The sequence below is a fragment of the Pleurodeles waltl genome, chromosome 9 (genome assembly GCF_031143425.1).
Source record: "Pleurodeles waltl isolate 20211129_DDA chromosome 9, aPleWal1.hap1.20221129, whole genome shotgun sequence".
NCBI lineage: Eukaryota > Metazoa > Chordata > Amphibia > Caudata > Salamandridae > Pleurodeles > Pleurodeles waltl.
Window position 1 is genome coordinate 1,124,991,944 of NC_090448.1, and position 22,960 is coordinate 1,125,014,903.

The window sequence follows — 22,960 nt, forward strand, 5'->3', positions numbered from 1 at the left end:
GTGGACAGGGTCAACGCTGTGGGACAGCACCCAAGAATCGGGAGGACATCAGGAAGAGGTGGAACAACCTACGGGGGAAGGTGCGTTCAACGGTCTCCAGGCACAACATCGCGGTTCAGCGGACTGGCGGCGGACCCCCACCTCCTCCCCCACAACTAACAATATGGGAGGAGCAAGTCTTGACCATCATGCATCCTGAGGGCCTCGGAGGAGTCGGTGGAGGAATGGACACTGGTAAGTCAAATCTTAACTATCAGATCCCCCACCCTACCTGCATGCTAACCTAACACACACCCCCACCCTCACACCCTCCCCTATCACTACAACTCCTCACTAATGTACTAATAACACAAACTACACATCCCAACACCAAGCCCTGCATGACACAACTAAGCATGGACACCCATCACCTAAGCATGCCCACTGCACATACCCAGAACAACCCCCTAACCATCATCACACAAGCCCCCACACAGGAATGCTTGCACTGGGGTACACAGACACCCACCCATTGCACACCATCACACACACACATGCAATAATCATGCTCTTATGCCCCTGCAGGATCACGAAGGACCGTCACCACACCAGAGGGTCCAGACAACACCACTCCACCCACAGAAGAGGCCCACAGTGACGATAGCAGCTCTGCCCTACTGGAGCCTGATGAACAGCCCGGACCATCGTGGGCCTCGGGACAGTCGGTTCCCCTTGCACAGGCACAGCCCAACATTGACCTTCCACCCTCTGGTAACACCAGCACAGCACCCACCCAGCGGGCCCAAACCTCCGTACCCAGGACAGGTCAATCAGCGGTGTGTCCACCACTACAGGGGACCCAGGGTAACCCACCACCCCAACAACAACAGGGACCTGAGGGCAGTGGTAGTGGGCACACGGTCCAGGGGACGGAGGCACAGGAACACAGGGGAACTGGGAGGGCTGCTGTGCGACAGGGGGCGGACAGGCCAAGGGAACCCACTCTCCACGAGGCCCTATCCTCCATCATGGAAGCATAGCACCACTCCCAGGAGACGATGGCGACGGTCCTGGTCAAGTTTCAGGAGACCCAGCGCCTGCAGGAGGAACAGTATTTGGGGTTCAGGGAGGAGCTCAGGACCATCAGCTCCGCCTTGGGCACCATCTTAGGGGTGCTGAAGGACATACAGCCGACCCTGAGGGACACCATGGCACTCCAAGGGGCCCCTGACACTAGCCAGGACGATGAACTGCCCACCACCTCTGCCGGTGCTAGTGGACAGGACGCCCCGCCACAGGACCACCACACCAGCACCCCACCCCCTGCAGACGGACAACCACCACGCAAGCGGTCCCTGACAGCCAGGAACAGGACAGAGCAAGATGGCAAGACCCCAGCCAGGAAATGAGACCACCCTGATTGTCCCCCCACTGTCCCACTTTGTTACCCTGTCCATACTTGAACTGCCCCAGCTCCACTTCCTATGCCCATATGGGCATTGCACCTGTGAGACTAATAGACTGGACTCTGCCATGGGCATTCCTCCGCCATCACTCATCACCATTTTACCACCCCCTCCCATTTTTGAGCACTTCAATAAACACCCTTGAAACACAAAACAATCTGGAGTCAGTATATGATTTGTTAAAATTTAACATCTATGACTGTGTCAAAATGCATTGTGAGATGGAAAGGCAACATACCAATGTCAAACATCACAAGTCCTCGAAGGATGCAAGTAGATGACACACGTTGGTAATCACACCTGTGAAACCGTAATGGAAGGAAACAACTCAATTACCAAATAATCCCATGAAATAACACACAGGATAGAGGAGGACGTGTGACAGTGAATGTAATGGTAAAAATGAAAATGTTCTCACCTGTGTGTCACTGGAAATATTGCTGTATGACTGACTCCCTGTTGTTGTTGTCTTCTTCCTCAGCTTCCTCATCACTGTCCACAGGCTCCACAGCAGCCACAACACCGTCATCTGGACCATCCTCCTGCAGAAAAGGCACCTGGCGTCGCAAAGCCAAATTATGAAGCATCGAGCAGGCGATGATGATCTGGCACACCTTCTTCGGTGAGTAGAATAGGGAACCACCTGTCATATGGAGGCACCTGAACCTGGCCTTAAGGAGGCCGAAGGTGCGTTTGTTCACCCTCCTAGTCCGCCCTTGGGCCTCACTGTAGCGTTCCTCTGCCCTGGGATTCCTCACTGGGGTCAATAGCCAGGACAGGTTGGGGTAACCAGAGTCCCCTAATAGCCACACACGGTGCCTCTGGAGTTGACCCATCATATCGGGGATGCTGCTATTCCGCAGGATGTAGGCGTCATGCACTGAGCCAGGGAACATAGCATTAACCTGGGAGATGTACTGGTCTGACAAACAGACCATCTGTACATTCTTGGAATGATAACTCTTCCTGTTCCTGTACACCTGTTCACTCCTGTGGGGGGAGACCAGAGCTACATGGGTCCCATCAATGGCACCTATGACGTTGGGGATATGTCCAAGGGCATAGAATTCACCTTTCACATAGGCAAATCCTCCACCTCAGGGAAAATGATGTAGCTCCTTACGTGTTTCAGCAGGGCAGACAACACTCTGGACAACACGTTGGAAAACATAGGCTGGGACATCCCTGATGCCATGGCCACTGTTGTCTGAAAAGACCCACTTGCAAGGAACTGGAGCACTGACAGCACCTGCACGTCAGGGGGGATTCCAGTGGGATGGCGGATTGGTGACATCAGGTCTGGCTCCAACTGGGTACATAGTTCCTGGATTGTGGCACGGTCAAACCTGTAGGTGACGATTACATGTCGCTCTTCCATTGTCAACAGGTCCACCAGCGGTCGGTACACCGGAGGATTCCGCCATCTTCTCAAATGTCCCAAATGACAGCGCCTACGAAGGACAACAACGACGATAAAGTCAATTTTTTTCCAGGTATGTACCCACAGTTACACAGAAGACTACACCAAACACAAAACCCTTCCTATATGTGTGTAGAGTGTAGGTCTAGCTATGTGTGACGCAGAAGTAAATGAAGCCATGTGGGCCCCTGAAATGGCGGCTGCCTGAACTCTAAACTGGGACAATGGGATTGTGGGGTAACTGCGCTGGAGTTGCACACCGTCGCGGTAGGCGGTCATAGACCGCAGCGCAATGCTGCATTGGTTAACATAGGACCCTATGGGTCCCAGGAGCCAATGAACAGGTGCGCCGGCGGTGATGATACGCACCACCGCGGACGTCACCGCCTTTTTCTATCTGTTCAATCACTAGATACCTGATCTTCGACAGGAGAGGACCTACACTGCAAGTGCTGCTGTGACCTCGGTCTGGAAGAGACAATGGCTGCTGCGTCTGGGGAAAGGGCCCCTGCCTTCACTGCTCAGGAGTTGGAGAAACTGGTAGACAGGGTCCTCCCCCAGTACACGCTACTCTACGGTCCTCCAGACCAACAGGTTAGTACACAGGGAGCACGTTGTATGGGCTAAGCCTGGGTGGAGAGGGCTGGTTGTAAGAGGAAGGGGGCAGAGTTCGGGGAACATTAATGCATGTGAATGAATGGGCCACATGGCTAGAGTAGGGAGGGGGGCCACTCACATCGACGGTGCAGTTGGTAATGACTTTTCGTCTTCCCTTGTGCATGTCATGTAGGTCAGTGCCCACCAGAAGAGAGACATTTGGCGTGCCATCGCCAAGGACGTCCGGACCCTGGGGGCCCACCAGAGACGGGGCACCCACTGCCGGAAAAGATGGGAGGACATTCGCCGCTGCAGCAAGAAGACGGCGGAGGCTCAGCTGGGGATGGCCTCCCAACGTGGGAGGGGTGCCCGTCGCACCATGACCCCCCTGATGTTCCGGATCCTGGCGGTGGCCTACCCTGAGTTGGATGGGCGCTTGAGGGCATCACAGCAGACACAAGGGGGTGAGTACAACCTCATTCTGCGGACTTTGCGTGCAGTGGAGGGGTCTGGGTGGGGGAGGAGGCCTGTGGGTGTACCTAGGCCAGCCAGAAATACGTAGACTAGGCCCCTCTGTAATGCAGCCCATGTGGCACTCTACACCACCGCAGTAGAGTGCCACGTACAGGTATATATGCCCCTGTGGCATCCATGTGTGCAGATGTCCACCATAGCCATGTAGGCCAGATCCCAGGAATTGCATCTGCAGAGGCCAGGAGCACGGCGTAGTGCAGGGGGCTGCTGTGTCTGTCTTGTCCGCCAACTGTAGCGGTATGCCATGCACTCAACCTGTTCTTCTTCTGTCTCCCCCCCCCCTTTTTGTGCTTTCGCTGTTCTTTTGTGCATCAGCATCATCAGGCGGAGGTACAGTGGCACCGGAGCACGAGGGAGCTGCATCCCACATGGCCATGGAGGGCCACACCACGGACTCAGAATACACCAGTGGGACGGAGGGCAAGGGAGCTTCACGTCGGCCACCGGATCACCAAGCATAGACACGGACTCGTCCGCCGATGGGAGCTCCCTTGTAGTGGCGGCACCATCTGTGCCCCCCACTTCTACAGGTACAGCCGCCACCTCCCCTACCAGCACCGCCCTCCCAGCAGCCCCTCAGCGTTCGCCCCGTGCCTGCTCACCCAGGAGGGTGGGCATCACCTTCGCCCCAGGCACCTCAGGCCCTGCCTCAGTCACCCCTGCTGCCCTCAGTGAGGAGGCCATTGACCTCCTCAGGTCACTCACTGTTGGGCAGTCTACCATTGTGAATGCCATCCAGGGTGTAGAACGAGAGTTGCAACACAGTAATGCATTCCTGGAGGGCATTCATTCTGGTCAGGCTACCCTTCAGCGAACCCTGCAATCTCTGGCCTCAGCACTAATGGCAGCCATTGTCCCTGTGTCTAGCCTCCCCCTCCAACCTCCTCCAACCAGACCCAATCCCCTGTACCCTAGCCCATCCCAAGCACACCTACAGACCAGCATGCACACAAGTCAACACACACAAGTAGCTCAAGCAAACATAGGCACCACACACACCACAACCACTCACGCAAGCCTCAGCCACATACAGACACAACAACATCCACTGCCTCCACTGTGTCCCCCTCCTCCTCTTCTCCCTCCTCCTTCCCAGTGTCGTCTACACACACACCTGCATGCACCACATCTACAGGCACCATGAATCGCACCAGGACACCCAGCACCACAAGCCGCTCACCTGCACTCACCACCTCCACTGCCATTTACACGTCCCCTGTGTCCTCTCCCAGTGTGTCTGTGACGCCCCCTCCCAAAGTACACAAACGCCGGCAATCACTCACCCAACATCCATCCACCTCACGACAGCCTCCAGTACCTGCACCCAAAACACCTAAAGTTACACCTCCGACAACCACCACCTCTTCCTCCACTCCCAGACCCCCTCCAGCTACCCATCCCAGTGTTCGTCAGAAACTGTCCCTCTGTAAAGTTGACGTTTTTTGCCCCCTCTCCCCAATTCATCAGTCCCGTCGTAGCGCCTCAGCCAAAAAGCCTCCAATACCAGTGGTGCCTGTTCAAGGTGTGTGGAGTGCACCGGCCACCAGGGCAGGCAGTAGGACCCAGAGCCAAGGCACTGGCAGCCCACCCCCTGTAAAGGCTCCAAAATTGGAGAGTGGACGACGGGACCGTGTTAAGACTCCTGGTGGGAAAACAACTGACATGGGTTCCAAGGGGATTGGAGAGTCAGCTGTGACTCCACCAAAGGTGGGGAAGGGCCAGAGGAAGTCTGCCCAGCCTGTTGTGAGTGTCACGGCGGAGAAGTGCGCCATCATTTCCGGCGGTCGAGACACAACCGCCAGCACCGTCGTTACTGGTCCAGAGACCACCGCCATAGTCACAGCCCAGGAGGGCCCCACTATTGTCACTGGTCAGGAGACCACCGCCGGAGTCATTGCCCAGGAGGGCCCAAGTATCGTCACTGGTCAGGAGACCACCGCCGGAGTCATTGCCCAGGAGGGCCCCACTATCGTCACTGGTCAGGAGACCACCGCCGGAGTTAGTGCCCAGGAGGGCCCCACTATCGTCACTGGTCAGGAGACCACCGCCAGAGTCACAGCCCAGGAGGGCCCCACTATCGTCACTGGTCAGGAGACCACAGCCACCGCCGGAGTCAGTGCCGAGGAGGGCCTCACTATCGTCACTGGTCAGGAGACCACCGCCAGAGTCACAGCCCAGGAGGGCCCCACTATCGTCACTGGTCAGGAGACCACCGCCACCGCCGGAGTCAGTGCCCAGGAGGGCCCCACTATGGTCACTGGTCAGGAGACCACCGCCAGAGTCACAGCCCAGGAGGGCCCCACTATCGTCACTGGTCAGGAGACCACCGCCACCGCCGGAGTCAGTGCCCAGGAGGGCCCCACTATGGTCACTGGTCAGGAGACCACCGCCAGAGTCACAGCCCAGAAGGGCCCAGGTATCGTCACTGGTCCGGAGACCACCGCCGGAGTCAGTGCCCTGGAGGGCCCCGGCTGCCACAGCTCCACTGGGCAATGAGGAAACGTCATGCCACACACCAATGTCCAGTGTAGAAGACGTCATGCCACACACCAATGTCCAGTGTATAGAACGTCATGCCACACACCAATGTCCTTATCAGAACCGCCATGGCAAAGCACCGCTGAACTGTCCAGAGACCGCCATGGCAAAGCACCGCTGAACACTCCTGAACCGCCATGGCAAAGCACCGCTGAACAGTCCAGAGACCGCCATGGCAAAGCACCGCTGAACAGTCCAGAGACCGCCATGGCAAAGCACCGCTGAACAGGGCAAAGACCGCCATGGCAAAGCACCGCTGAACAGGGCAAAGACCGCCATGGCAAAGCACCACTGAACAGGGCAAAGACCGCCATGGCAAAGCACCGCTGAACAGGGCAATGCACTGGGTAGGAATGAATGGCCCGCCACATCAGGCATCCTTATCCCATGTGCAGCTGGGACAGTGACAGGACACTACCTTTCACGGGGAGACTCATCCAGTCTGGGCACCAGTCCCCCCAGTACCAGTAGGGACCTGCATCAACTTGAGAGACTGTGGCTTTGCACTCCCCAGGATTGAACAGTGGGCAAACCACCCACTGTAGAGACTTGAGAGACTGTGGCTTTGCACTCCCCAGGATTGAACAGTGGGCAACCCACCCACTGTAGAGACTTGAGAGACTGTGGCTTTGCACTCCCCAGGATGGAACAGTGGGCAACCCACCCACTGTAGAGACTTGAGAGACTGTGGCTTTGCACTCCCCAGGATGGAACAGTGGGCAACCCACCCACTGTAGAGACTTGAGAGACTGTGGCTTTGCACTCCCCAGGATGGCACAGTGGGCAACCCACCCACTGTAGAGACTTGAGAGACTGTGGCTTTGCACTCCCCAGGATGGCACAGTGGGCAAACCACCCACTGTAGAGACTTGAGAGACTGTGGCTTTGCACTCCCCAGGAGGGCATAAATGGGCATGGAGCCCCGTCGTGGATCTGGCTTTGCAGTCATCTGGCTGAGGTGCCCCCCCTTCCCTTCCCCCTGAGGTGCCTGTAGTATTTCTATCTGATGCCCCGGCAGTGTTCTCTCCGATTGTGGTCAGGTATCGTTTGTGGGCCTCGCCCATGTATTTTTGGACTGATGGTGCACGGACATTGTTATGTACATATCTGCACTACTTCTCGTATTATATATAATTATGACTGATTTTCAAATATATATCTGTATATTTTTGTATGACATGTATATTGGCACATTACATTGTTTGACCGATTGTCGCTTTGTGTATTCATTCTTCCAGGGGGATTGTGGGTTGTTACTGTGATTTTTGTGAATGCATTGGTGTGTATGTTGTAATATGCGAGGGTGGGGGTGTTTGGTGGGTGTCCCCCTAACTTTTGCCTCCCCCATGTCGTAGGTGCAGTACTCACCGTTGTCTGCGGCGCCTACGTAGCTGTTGGTCGTAGAAGAGCAGAAACACAAGGGCAGGGAGTATTTGGAGTTCCGGCTCCATGGATTCCTCGTTCCTCGTGGGATGTGTTCAGGTGAGCGTTTTCCCATTGCAGTAACTGTTTCCGCCGTGTTTTTATCCACGGTGAATCCGCCCCGGAAAAGGTGGTGGATTGGTAGGTTGTAATAGTGTGGGCGGTACATTGGCTTCCGCCTGTCTGTTGGCGGTGCCCGCCGCGCTGCTTGTCTTTACCGCTGTGGCGGGCGGTGTGTTAAAGTGGCTGTCTTTGTTGGCGGTTTCCGCCAGAGTCATAATTCCCTTTTTTTGTCCGCCAGCCTGTTTGCGGTATTCCCGCACCTTTAACACCATCCGCCAGTGTTGTAATGACCCCCAATACCTCTGCATCATATGTTGCAAATGTGAAATTAATGATATTGACATCTGGACTGTTGGTTCGTGCTGTAGCTCTTGGGCGCCTGAGTGCTGCTGTTCTCGCAATGAGTGCTGATCACATACCTGTTCACTCTCTTCTTCTTCTTCGTCTTCCTCTTGGCATTTTATTCTTAGGTCTGAAGGACTACGTGCCACTGGAAACAGACCATCGTCAAAATAGTTTTCTCCTTCTTCCTCATCGTCCTCATCAAAAAGATGTTGTGGAGGCGCAGGTGATACCTTACTAGGCGAGGTATTTGAAGGCAATAGTGTTTGTTGAGTGGACTTACTCTGTATTGCTAAAATTCTCAGGGGCAAAAAGGAAGATCCTCTGGAATCCACTGCTGTCAATGAAGAAAATTGCGCCGTCGACGGAATGTTCGTCGACGATTTGCTCGTCGATGGTGTGGTCGCCAACGGTGTTATCGTAGTTGGAGCAGTCTTTTTTGTCACCGTCGACGGAGCTGACGTGGATGGGACCGTCGTCAACAGGGTTCTAATCTGTGGCTTATCCGTTGGGCTGATGCAGACAGTGTGCGTGTGTCGACGATACAGATTTTAATTTCCTATTGGTTGACGGTGTTAACTTCTTTGAAATCTTTATTGCCTGGGTAGATAAAAAAGAGCCATACTTCAAACTCACAGACATTATTGTCGTTGCTGACAACAGTGGCGAAGTTACTATCATGGGCGACGATGGAGCTGTAAATGTCGCCGTTGCTGTGGTAGTGGATGACACGAAACCTGTCATAGATGATATTGAGATTTTTTACCTCAACGGTGGCAAAGAGCTAGATGGCCTCTTAAGTTTCCTCGAAGTGGCAGCTCGAGTGGACGGCTCAGAGCGGACTTTGACAATATGTTCCTTTGAAGTTGAGGGAAGTTCATCAGTTTTTTCCCTCAAGAAGTTTTTTGGCTGCCTTACTTCTTTTAAGAGAAAAACTCTCCACAAATCTCTTCCTTTTTCTTGAGGCCCCCAAGGAGTTGCTGTCCTCATCATCAGAGAGAGTTTCTCTGGTTTTGTGTTTTTGAAGCCAAAGAAGGAGCCTGGCTTCTCTGTCTCTCAAGGTCTTGCTAGGAAAGGTTCTACAAATGTTACAGCCCTTCACCTTGTGTTCTGGGTGAAGACAGTAAATGCACTCATTGTGAGGGTCCTCACAGTGAAGCCTTAGCATACCACGGGTGTTGCAAGTTCGAAATAAACCTTTCTTTGCTGTAGACATGTTGAAGAAATTACGGCTGTCGATGTAGAATGAAAATGTCACTTACCCAGTGTACATCTGTTCGTGGCATCAGTCGCAGTAGATTCGCATGTTCTGCAATAGCTCGCCATCTGGTGTTGGGCCGGAGTGTTACAAGTTGTTTTTCTTCGAAGAAGTCTTTCGAGTCACGGGACCGAGTGACTCCTCCTTTTGTCTCCATTGCGCATGGGCGTCGACTCCATCTTCGATTGTTTTTCCCCGCAGAGGGTGAGGTAGGAGTTGAATTGTAGTAATAGTGCCCATGCAATGGAGTGACTAAGTATGCACCTATTTAAGGTTGAGATGATACATATAGAAATAATTGAAGGTAACTTCCAAACTGCTACAGGCTCCCGGGGAGGCGGGTGGGCACATGCGAATCTACTGCGACTGATGCCACGAACAGATGTACACTGGGTAAGTGACATTTTCAGTTCGATGGCATCTGTCGCTGTAGATACGCATGTTCTGCATAGACTAGTAAGCAGTTATTTCCCCAAAAGCGGTGGATCAGCCTGTAGGAGTGGAAGTAGTCTGAAATAATGTCCTTAATACGGCTTGACCTACTGTGGCTTGTTGTGCGGATAACACGTCTACACAGTAGTGCTTGGTGAATGTGTGAGGCGTAGACCATGTGGCTGCCTTACATATTTCTTGCATTGGGATGTTTCCTAGAAAGGCCATGGTAGCACCTTTCTTTCTGGTTGAGTGTGCCCTTGGTGTAATGGGCAGCTGTCGTTTAGCTTTAAGGTAGCAGATTTGGATGCATTTAACTATCCATCTGGCTATACCTTGTTTTGAAATTGGGTTTCCTGCGTGAGGTTTTTGAAATGCAATAAAGAGTTGTTTAGTCTTTCTGATGTTTTTTGTTCTGTCAATGTAATACATTAATGCTCTTTTGACATCTAATGTATGTAGTGCCCTTTCAGCTACGGTATCTGGCTGTGGAAAGAACACTGGAAGTTCCACTGTTTGATTTAGATGGAACGGTGAAATAACCTTTGGCAAAAATTTAGGATTGGTCCTTAGGACGACTTTATTTTTGTGTAGTTGTATAAAAGGTTCCTGTATAGTAAACGCCTGAATCTCGCTTACTCTTCTCAGGGAAGTAATGGCGATGAGAAATGCCACCTTCCAGGTTAGGAACTGTATGTCGCAGGAGTGCATGGGTTCAAAAGGTGGACCCATAAGTCTAGTTAGGACAACATTTAGGTTCCATGAAGGAACAGGTGGTGTTCTTGGTGGTATAATTCTCCTAAGGCCCTCCATGAATGCTTTAATGACTGGTATTTTATATAGGGAAGTTGAATAGGTAGTCTGCAGGTATGCAGATATTGCTGCAAGGTGAATCTTAATGGAAGAGAAAGCTAGGTTAGATTTTTGTAAGTGAAGCAAGTAACCCACTACATGTTCTGGAGTTGTGTGTAATGGTTGTATTTGATTAATATGGCAGTAGCAAACAAACCTCTTCCATTTACTTGCATAGCAGTGCCTGGTGGATGGCCTTCTTGCTTGTTTTATGACTTCTATACATTCTTGGGTAAGTTGTAAGTGCCCGAATTCTAGGATTTCAGGAGCCAGATTGCTAGATTCAGCGATGCTGGATCTGGGTGTCTGATCTTTTGGTTGTGCTGTGTCAACAGATCTGGCCTGTTGGGCAATTTGATGCAGGGTACCACTGATAGGTCTAGCAGCGTTGTGTACCAGGGTTGCCTTGCCCAAGTTGGTGCTATCAATATGAGTTTGAGTTTGCTTTGACTGAGTTTGTTTACCAGGTAAGGAAGGAGAGGGAGAGGAGGAAAAGCGTAAGCAAATATCCCTGACCAGTTCATCCATAGGGCATTGCCTTGGGATTGTTTGTGTGGGTACCTGGATGCGAAGTTTTGGCATTTTGCGTTCTCCCTTGTCGCAAACAAGTCTATCTGAGGTGTTCCCCAGAGTTTGAAATAAGTGTTCAGAATTTGGGGGTGAATTTCCCATTCGTGGACCTGTTGGTGATCTCGAGAGAGATTGTCTGCGAGTTGATTTTGTATCCCTGGTATAAACTGTGCAATTAGGCGAATTTGGTTGTGAATTGCCCAATGCCAAATTTTTTGTGCTAGCAGGCTTAACTGCGTGGAGTGCGTCCCTCCCTGCTTGTTTAGATAATACATTGTTGTCATGTTGTCTGTTTTGACGAGAATGTATTTGTGAACTATTATTGGTTGGAAAGCTTTTAGTGCTTGAAAAACTGCTAGCAGTTCTAGGTGATTGATATGCAGTTTTGTTTGATGTACGTTCCATTGTCCTTGTATGCTGTGTTGATTGAGGTGTGCTCCCCACCCTGTCATGGAAGCATCTGTTGTTATTACGTATTGTGGCACTGGGTCTTGGAAAGGCCGCCCCTTGTTTAAATTTATGTTGTTCCACCACAGAAGCGAGAGGTAAGTTTGGCGGTCTATTAACACCAGATCTAGAAGGTGACCCTGTGCTTGAGACCACTGTGATGCTAGGCATTGTTGTAAGGGCCTCATGTGCAGTCTTGCGTTTGGGACAATGGCTATGCATGATGACATCATGCCTAGGAGTTGTAATACCATCTTTGCCTGTATCTTTTGTGTTGGATACATGCGTTGTATGATGGTGTTGAAATTTTGAATTCTTTGTGGACTTGGAGTGGCTACTCCCTTTGATGTGTCTATTATGGCTCCCAGGTATTGTTGTACCTTGCGTGGCAGAATTTTGGATTTTGTGAAATTGACGGTGAACCCGAGTTTGAAGAAGGTTTGTATGATCTGATTTGTGTGATTTGAGCACTGTATGAACGAATGGGCCTTGATTAGCCAGTCGTCCAAATATGGGAACACATGTATTTGCTGCCTTCTTATGTGTGCAGCGACTACCGCTAGACATTTGGTAAAGACTCTTGGTGCGGTTGTTAATCCGAAAGGCAGTACCTTGAATTGGTAATGTATTCCTTTGAATACGAACCTTAGGTATTTCCTGTGAGATGGGTGTATTGGTATATGGAAATAAGCATCCTTGAGGTCTAAAGTTGCCATGTAGTCGTGTAGTTTTAGCAATGGCAATACTTCTTGTAGTGTCACCATGTGGAAGTGGTCTGATTTGATGAAAGTGTTCACTACTCTGAGGTCTAGGATTGGTCTCAGCGTTTTGTCCTTCTTTGGTATCAGAAAGTACAGTGAGTAAACTCCTGTGTTTATTTGTGTGTTTGGCACTAATTCGATTGCATTCTTTTGCAATAGTGCCTGCACTTCTATCTCCAGGAGATTGGAATGGTGTGTTGTTAAATTTTGTGCTTTTGGTGGTATGTTTGGAGGGAATTGTAGAAATTCTATGCAATAACCATGTTGGATAATTGCTAGAACCCAAGTGTCTGTAGTGATTTCCTCCCATGCTTTGTAATAATGACCTATTCTTCCCCCCACTGGTGTTGTGTGGAGGGGGTGAGTGACATGTGAGTCATTGTTTAGTAGTAGGGGTTTTGGGGCTTTGAAATCTCCCTCTATTTCTAGGGAATTGCCCTCCTCTATATTGTCCCCGAAAACCTCCTCTATACTGTCCCTGGTAAGTGGACGGTGTTGCTTGTGAGGTGCTGGCTTGTGTGCTTTGACCCCGAAACCCCCCTCGAAAGGGCGTTTTACGGAATGTGCTGTAATTCCCTCTGCTCTGCGGGGAGTAGAGTGCGCCCATGGCTTTGGCAGTGTCCGTATCTTTTTTGAGTTTCTCAATCGCTGTGTCCACTTCTGGACCGAACAGTTCTTTTTCATTAAAAGGCATATTGAGAACTGCTTGCTGAATCTCTGGTTTAAATCCAGACGTTCGGAGCCATGCATGCCGTCTGATAGTTACAGATGTATTAATTGTCCGTGCAGCTGTATCTGCAGCGTCCATGGAGGAACGTATCTGGTTGTTGGAGATGGTCTGTCCCTCCTCAACCACTTGTTTCGCCCTATTTTGGAAGTCCTTGGGCAGATGTTCAATGAGATGTTGCATCTCGTCCCAGTGGGCTCTGTCATAGCGCGCAAGTAGTGCCTGGGAGTTCGCGATGCGCCACTGGTTTGCAGCTTGTGCTGCGACTCTTTTACCAGCTGCATCGAACTTGCGGCTTTCTTTATCTGGGGGTGGTGCATCTCCAGATGTGTGAGAGTTGGCCCTTTTCCTAGCTGCTCCTACAACAACAGAGTCTGGTGGCAGCTGTGTAGTGATGAAAACCGGGTCCGTAGGAGGCGGCTTATACTTCTTTTCCACCCGTGGTGTGATTGCCCTACTTTTGACCGGCTCCTTAAATATGTCTTTTGCGTGCCGGAGCATACCAGGGAGCATAGGCAGGCTTTGGTAGGAGCTGTGGGTGGAGGAGAGTGTGTTGAACAAGAAATCATCCTCGACCTGTTCTGAGTGGAGGCTTACGTTATGAAATTGTGCTGCTCTAGCCACCACCTGAGAGTACGCGGTGCTGTCTTCTGGTGGAGATGGCTTTGTAGGGTAGGCCTCCGGGCTGTTATCTGACACTGGGGCGTCGTATAGGTCCCATGCGTCCTGATCTTGGTCACCCTGGCTCATGGTGGTGTGAGCTGGGGAGTGAGATGGAGTTTGTGCTGGTGAAACGTTAATCACGGGCGGAGGAGAGGGTGGTGGTGTAATTCTTTTAACCACTTTTGGTTGTGGTGCTTGTTCCGTCTGGAACTCCAACCTTCTCTTTCTCCTAATGGGGGGAAGGGTGCTTATTTTTCCTGTCCCCTGCTGAATGAAGATACGCTTTTGCGTATGGTCCACATCAGTTGCTTGTAGCTCTTCCTCAAACCTATGCTTTTGCATTTGGGAGGTTAGCGAGTGCTCTTCTGTATAAGAGCCTGAAGCTGGGTCGCTTGCAGTTTGTTTCGGCGTTGAAACTTTGTTTGCGTGTTTTTTCGGCTCCGAGGTGACTTTTTTCCTTTTCGGGGCCGAAACCTCTCGGCGTCGATCTGTTTCGGTGCCGCTGTCTCGGCGTCGAGCCGTGTCCACACCGGTATCTCGGTGTCGAGGCTTGTCTCCAGCACTTTCTCGGTCCCGAGAAGGCTGCGTGCCGGTGTCTCGACCGGAGTCGGACGATCTCGGCACTGTTTTGGCCTTTTTCGGTGCCGACGGTCGGTCACCGAATTTATGGGTCGAGCCATGGCCTGGTGGCAGTGGCGTCCCCTGGGCCTTGTAAATGTTTCTCTGTGTGTTTTTCGACGTCTTACTCACGGTTTGTGTATCGTCGAATCCTTCGGAGTCTGAGTCTTGGATCGAGAAGGTACCTTCTTCTTCCTGTTCCTCGAACTCCCGTTGGGCTGTCGGTGCGGACGCCATTTGAAGTCTTCTGGCTCGACGGTCTCGGAGTGTTTTTCGGGACCGGAACGCACGACAGGCCTCGCAGGTGTCTTCGCTGTGCTCAGGTGACAGGCACAGGTTGCAGACCAAGTGTTGGTCTGTGTAGGGGTATTTATTGTGGCATTTGGGGCAGAAACGAAACGGGGTCCGTTCCATCGGCGTTCTTCAGCACGCGGTCGGGCCGACCAGGCCCCGACGGAGGATCGAAAAACTACCCCGAAGGGCACCGGAGCTCTTCGATCTTCGATGCGGTGTGGAATCTAAGTACGCCGATCCCGAACGCAACAATACCGACGAAAATCTTCCGAAATTAGCTAATTTTCCGTTCCGAAACTCGGAGCGACAGGAACACGTCCGAACCCGATGGCGGAAAAAAAACAATCGAAGATGGAGTCGACGCCCATGCGCAATGGAGACAAAAGGAGGAGTCACTCGGTCCCGTGACTCGAAAGACTTCTTCGAAGAAAAACAACTTGTAACACTCCGGCCCAACACCAGATGGCGAGCTATTGCAGAACATGCGTATCTACAGCGACAGATGCCATCGAACACACAATATCTGGAAAATTTCCTGTCAGGAAAAGGTAAACTGAGCAGAGCTCAGGGAGACTCCCTTACACACAACGTGCTGTAGAAAATCTGAGAGACTGAGCCTCTGTGCTGAGGGTTCTAAAGGGTGTTCTCGCCTGATTGGCTGGACTGTGGGTCTTTTATAATAGCACTAATAAGCTGTAAAAGTGAATGTTTTTACATTGCTTGCAATGGTAAAAATGTAATCTACTGCTTTCTATGTACAGTGGGATTCCCACTTCGACGACGGGGAATGATTCAAGCATGTGAATCTATGGAAGATACCCCAATACTGGAGAACTCTCTGTTTATCATGTGTGGATTTCTTTCCGTTCAGTATGTTGTCACTCCCAAGCCTTTTCTGGTCCTGAGGGGTACTCATTCAGTTGTTTTCAAACTCATAGTCGATTTTAGGTATAAATTCACCCTATCCCTCTTGGCATTTTGAGGGTGACTCTCTCTTTTTTGTGGACTCCCTAGCTTTACCAGAGCCCAACTTTGAAGCCCATGTAACTCAAGAAAATAAGTTACTTACCTGTAACTGTAGTTCTCCAGTATTGGAATCTTTCATAGATTCACATGCTTGAATCATTCCCCGTCGTCGAGATGGGAGTCCTGGTACAATTTTCACAAGTAATGTTAAAACATATTGAAGAGAAAAAGAGCCTAGGCCTCTTCAATTTTATAGTCTATCAGAGTCATTTTGTGAAAAGGATCAAACCTGATCCTCAACCAATCAGGCAACAGCACCCTTCAGAACCTCCTGAGAGAAGCTCTAGCACCTCAGATTTTCCAAGCACAAGTGCGTATATTATGTTGAATATATATATAAATAGAAAGAAAGAGGTGAAGTGAGCTTCTCCGGGGAGGCGGGTGGGTCGCATGTGAATCTATGAAAGATTCCAATACTGGAGAAGGAATGGTTTCTTACCTGTAACTCCAGTTCTCTCGTAGGGGTATTTCCATGATAGTCATAAGCACTGAATAGTTCCGCGCGCCTGCGGGGACCCCGGAGCACTGTTGTGTAGTATATTCTTAAGTGCAATCATCAGCTCCTTGACAAAAAAGGTCTGTGAAAAACACTTAAGAATAACAATGTGCAGCCTATGTGAACAGCTACACAGACCAAATTGTTAGAAGAAAAACAGTTGTAGTGTAAATTCACGTTTAAACCTCTATTTATTCTATAAATACATAAATAAATACATTCTCATATTTTATTTACACCTCTCATGAGAATAAAACAATGTAGGGCAGTGTAGCCCATAGGCTGCCATTATACAGAATGAAAATAGAGCTGTGCCTTTAAGAAAGTAAAGTCTTCCTGTTTCCCATCATGCACAGCAAAAGGCAGTTGCCTCAGTTCTTTTTTGGAGGCTATTAACCTGACATGAAGAAAAATAAAACATTTGTTGGAGTACCAACCTCCATAATATTCATGTTCTATGTCAACTCCACCGGGGAGGAGGGAGGGTTGCTTATGACTATCATGGAAATACCCCTACGAGAGAACTGGAGTTACAGGTAAGAAACCATTCCTTCTCTCGTAGGGGATTTCCATGTATAGTCATAAGCACTGAATAGAGTAGCAAGCCCATCCCCATAACCGCGGTGGAGTAGATATAAGAATACTGAGAAAAACATGAATCATGCAAACAAATTCTTGAGCAAAGCCTGCCCAACCTGAGCATCTGCCCTAGCGTCTGTATCAAGGCAGTAATGCTTAGTAAAGGTATGGACCGACCTCCAAGTGGCAGCCTTGCATATTTCTGCCAAAGGGACATTTCTCATCAAGGCTACAGTAGCTGCCTTCCCTCTGGTAGAGTGGGCTTTTGGCCTACCACCAAGGGATTTGTTTGCTAACTGATAACATAACATTATACATGAAACAATCCACCTGGATAACGATTGTTTAGATGTGCCCAAACCTGTTCTGATTGGGCCATAGTTAATAAAAAGCTGTTGTGATTTTCGAAAGCTTTTTGTCCTGTCCAGGTAAAATTTCAAGACTCTCTTTACATCCAGAGAGTGCAGAGTTCTCTCAGCAGGGGTAGCTGGATTCTGAAAGAAAGTCGGTAATGAAATTGTTTGGTTCACATGGAAGTCGGAGACTACCTTAGGTAAAAATTTTGGATGAGTTCTCATTACCACTTTCGCCGAATGAAAAACCGTGTACGGTTCCTGAGCGCAAAGGGCCTGGATTTCGCTGACCCTACGCGCTGAAGTGATTGCCACCAGAAAAGCAGCTTTCCATGTGAGATGCTGCAGAGATGCCTTATGTATCGGCTCGAATGGCGGCAGCATCAGACGTGATAAGACAACGTTCAGTTCCCATGGAGGAGAAGGCTTTCTAATGGGAGGAAAAACCTTCTTTAAACCTTCTAGGAAATCCTTAATAATTGGAATCCGAAAAAAGGAAGTTTGTGAAGGACTCTTTCTGTATGCCGTTATCGCCGCCAAGTGAACTTTTATTGACGACAGTTGTAAGCCCGATTTTGCCAAACTTAACAAGTATGGCAGGATAGATTGTTCCCCACAGGAAACCGGGTCAATGTTGTTGTGTAAACACCAAATGCAGAATCTCTTCCACTTGCTTGCATAGGCTGATCGTGTGGAAGGGTGCTTTGCTTCCTTCAGAATTTCCATACAGTCCTGAGGTAGGTTCAAGTGTCCATATTGCACTAGCTCAGGAGCCATGCTGCCAAACTCAACGATGAGGGGTTGGGATGAGATATCTGCCCTCTGAACTTCGTGAGAAGGTCCGGACGATATGGTAGCCTGATGTGTGGTTTGAGTGACCGGTGAAGAAGGTCTGGGAACCACCACTGGCGTGGCCACTCCGGAGCAATTAGGATCATTTTGGTCTGAGCATTGGACAGCTTCTGGAGGACCGCCGGAATCAGGGGAAGCGGTGGAAAGGCGTAAAGAAATGCTCCTGACCAGCTTATCCACAGGGCATTCCCCAGTGTCCCTGGATGGTAATATCTGGAGGCGAAGTTTTGGCATTTTTTGTTTTCTGGGGTTGCGAATAGGTCTGTAGAGGGGGTACCCCAGAGTGCGAAAATGGAATGAACGACGTCGTCGTGTAGTACCCATTCGTGGTTCTCGTCCATTACCCGACTGAGGGCATCCGCTTGAACATTCTGGATGCCGGGCAGGTGAGTTGCCACTAGTGACAGGTTCCTGGCTAGAAGCCAATGCCAGATTGTCTGAGCCTCTCTGGATAAAATTCTGGACCTGGTGCCTCCTTGTTTGTTCACGTAGTACATAGTGGCCACGTTGTCTGTCTGGAGAAGGAGAGTTTCCGTTCTCAGAGAGGGAAGGAAGGCTTTGAGCGCAAGGTGGACTGCGCGAAGTTCCAGCAGGTTGATGTGATAGAGACTCTCTCTCTGTGACCACTCGCCTTGGACTCGAAGATGTTCCATGTGCGCCCCCCATCCGATCAGTGTCGCATCTGTTACAATGGTTTGAGATGGAGGCCGTTGTTGAAACGGAATCCCCACCAAGAGATTGCTGGGTAAACACCACCACTTGAGGGATTGTAGGGTGTGAGGAGAAAGAAGGACTTTGTTCTCCCAATCGTCCCTCAGTTGACACCACTGATCCTCCAGATTTTCCTGCAATGGTCTCATATGGAGGCGAGCATTGGGAACCAGATGGATACAAGACGCCATCGAGCCCAGTAGAGAAGCTATTATTCTTGCAGTGGCTTGAGGTCTTTCCTGCAGTTGTTTGCACTTCTGGAGAATCGATAACCGTCGTTCCTCCGAAGGAAACACCTTTCCTAGCCTGGTATCTACAATGGCCCCTAAGTAATGCAACCTCTGAACAGGTGTTGCTGTAGATTTCAGGAGATTGACTTAAAGACCAAGTTTTTGCAGCAGTTGTAGAGTCCATTCGAAATGTTGCTGTGCCTCGAGACAACTGGAGGCCTTTATGAGCCAATCGTCTAGATAGGGGTAGACGAATATTCGCTGTTTCCTCAAGTGGGCGGCTACTACCGCCATGCATTTGGAAAAAGTTCTTGGCGCTGATTTTAGGCCGAAAGGTAGAACTGCAAATTGGTAATGGCGTTTTCCGACGGTGAACCTTAGGAATTTTCGATGTTTCTTGGTTACTGGGATATGAAAGTAAGCGTCGCAAAGATCTATCGCACATAGCCAGTCGCCCTGACGTAGATGTGGATAAATTTGGTGTAAGGCTAACATCCTGAATTTTTCTTTGCGAATCCATTTGTTTGCTGTCCTCAGATCTAAGATGGGACGAAACTCTTGTTTGTCTTTTTTCGGTACAAGGAAATATCTCGAATAAATCCCCTTCCCTTGTTGGCTGATGGGAACGGGTTCTATGGCTCTTTTTTGCAATAGGATATTGACCTCTAACTGTAGAGCTTCGAGATGGCGGTTGGCTGTTTTGGGTGGAACAGATGGTGGAGAACTGGTGAATCTGAGAGCGTAACCATGTCTCACAATATTCAATACCCAGGCGTCTGTTGTGATGCGTAGCCACTCGTCCAGATGATTTGAGATACTTCCCCCTACCGGAGTGGATAACGGAGGAGGGGGAAGCAAAGATTCAGGGCTTAGACGTGGGAGCCTGTCGAGTTGCCTGAGTTTGAGGTGTTGAACGACCCCTTGTCGACCTTCGCTGAGTAGAGAAACCCCTTTGATGCTGCTGTTGTTGCTGCTGCTGGGGGCGCGAAGACATCCAGTGTGGCGACTGATACCGGTGGGTGAAAAGTCGTCGTTGATATGGCCGGAAAAACTTTCTTTGTTCTTTCGGTCTTTCCATGCCTACCGCTTTCAAGGTATCTAGTTCAGCTTTCATTCTAGCCATCTCGTCATCGGCATGAGAACCGAACAAGGTGGAGCCCGAGAAAGGCAGGTTTTGTATTCTCTGCTGCGCTTCAGGTTTGAGTGATGTAAGTCTCAACCATGCATGCCTTCTGAGCGCTATCCCGTGTGCATAATTGTGTGCGGATAGCACCGAAGAGTCAGCTGCAGCACTTATAATTTGGTTAGACACCATGGCTCCCTCACCCACGACCTCCAGGAAATCTTCCCTTTTATCCTTAGGAAGATGTTCCGCAAACTGCATTAAAGAGTCCCAGAGGGCACGGTCGTACCGCCCTAATAACGCAGTAGCGCTGGCTGCCTTCATCGTGACGCCTGCAGTAGAGCATACTTTTCGTCCTGCAGCATCTATCTTTCTGCTCTCTTTATCTGGAGGTGAAGAAGAAGATGGTGAGGTTGAATGCAGTTTCTTTGCCGCTACTATGACCACCGAATCAGGAACTGGGTCCGACCTCAAGAATAGAGGATCTTGTTCTGGTGGACGATATTTTTTAATAAGTCTGGAAGGAGCAGACTTTGTTGCGGCCGGTGCAAGGAAAATATCCATTGCTGGTTCAAGGAGACCTGGAACCAGTGGAAGCAAAGGTCTGGAAGATGTCCTGTGATGCAAGGTCTCGAAGATCACTGACGTCGATGGGGCAGGTATCGCCAGCGGGATGTTCAGCTTGGTTGCCCCTCGTACTAAGACCTCCTGGAACGTATTCACATCATCTATGGGGGACACTCTCGGGGACGGTGAGTCCGGTAGGGTTGGAGAGTAGTCCCGTGTAGACGAAGAAGAACGCCTGTGATGTGAATGCTGAGATCTCTGTGAGTCATGACGGTGCCGAGAGGAAGAAGAGCGTCTAGAGGAATGTCCCGAACGTCTTACAGACCGCGTTGGAGTCCTCAAAACAGGCTCTGAAGGCGGAGCCGGAAGAGGCGCCGTAGGTGTTATTGGCGTCTGTGGCAATGGTGATTGTCGAGGAGAGAGTTGTGGAGACGCTGGAAGGAGGATGAGCAAAGCCGAGGATTCTGAGGTTGTATAAACCCTCCTAGGTCTTTTTGATTGTCTCGACGTCGACACACTCCTCGACGTCGAAGTACGGTGACGGCGAGTGCCCTTCGCCGTCGATTCTTCTCGCCGTTGAGAATCTCTCGACGACGACCCTCGACGTCGCCGTGATGACGGTGAACGTCTACGTTGTCGAGCACCCCTCGACGTTGATCGATCTCGCCGTGTCGACGGCGAACCGGATTCAGATCTCCTCGACGGGGAACGTCCTCGCCGTGTCGACGGTGACCCAGATCTCGACGGCGAAAGTCCACGCCGTCTCGACGGCGAAATCGTCGTCGACGGCGAGCGATGTCTCTTTCTCGCCGGCGAACCACTCCTCGACGGCGAGCATGTTGGCGCCGTTCCTTGCCTCGACGTCGACGCCCTCGACGTCGTCGGAGACCTGTGCCGTTTTTGAGCCGGTCTGGTCGGAGTTATAGAGGAACCAGTGTGAGCCCTGGTAGAAGACTGACCTTCTCCTCGCTCTGTGGTAGAATGACCACTTTTCCTCCTGTCCTCTTTCGCCTGGAGTCGGATCTTCTCCCTGTCACGAAGGGTCCTTCTGGAGAAGGTTTTGCAGATGTCACACGACTCCGGTTTGTGGCTGGATGGAAGGCAAATTATGCAGACCCGATGTGGATCTGTTTTGGCCTTTTTTCTGCCACAAGAAGGACATTTGTTAAACAGTGAAGGCATTTCTGAAGTAGAAAAACCTCAAAATTCTGTCAGAATCTAACAGAAAAAAACAGAAAATTATCACTCAATGTCAAAAACGTCGAGTGAAAATGAAATTCAAAAGATTTTAAATGAATTTCTGTCACAAAAGGATTTTGTGAGGTAGAGCTCAATGCTTCAGGGTCCTGTCAGAAAGGAGCCGGAAAAAAGAACTGAGGCAACTGCCTTTTGCTGTGCATGATGGGAAACAGGAAGACTTTACTTTCTTAAAGGCACAGCTCTATTTTCATTCTGTATAATGGCAGCCTATGGGCTACACTGCCCTACATTGTTTTATTCTCATGAGAGGTGTAAATAAAATATGAGAATGTATTTATTTATGTATTTATAGAATAAATAGAGGTTTAAACGTGAATTTACACTACAACTGTTTTTCTTCTAACAATTTGGTCTGTGTAGCTGTTCACATAGGCTGCACATTGTTATTCTTAAGTGTTTTTCACAGACCTTTTTTGTCAAGGAGCTGATGATTGCACTTAAGAATATACTACACAACAGTGCTCCGGGGTCCCCGCAGGCGCGCGGAACTATTCAGTGCTTATGACTATACATGGAAATCCCCTACGAGAGAACTACAGTTACAGGTAAGTAACTTATTTTCTTACTCCAGTATTGGAACTTTCATAGATTCACATGCTTGAATCAGAGTAGAAAGCAATAACTATGCACATTGTAAAATTACAACATTTTTAATAAACAAAATATCTTGAACCACAAAACCTTATTATCATCATGCCTAAAATGATGAAGTATATAAGTATACTGACATATGTCTATATCTATACATATATATATATATATATACATATAAAGATATCT

At 49.9% G+C, this 22,960-nt stretch overlaps 1 long non-coding RNA gene across 1 annotated transcript in view; it reads right to left on the reverse strand.

The window, feature by feature from the left end:
• The window catches only part of LOC138258791 (uncharacterized), a 382,969-nt gene that overhangs the window by 196,512 nt on the left and 163,497 nt on the right, over window positions 1-22,960 (reverse strand). The gene's annotated exons all lie outside the window — the stretch shown is intronic.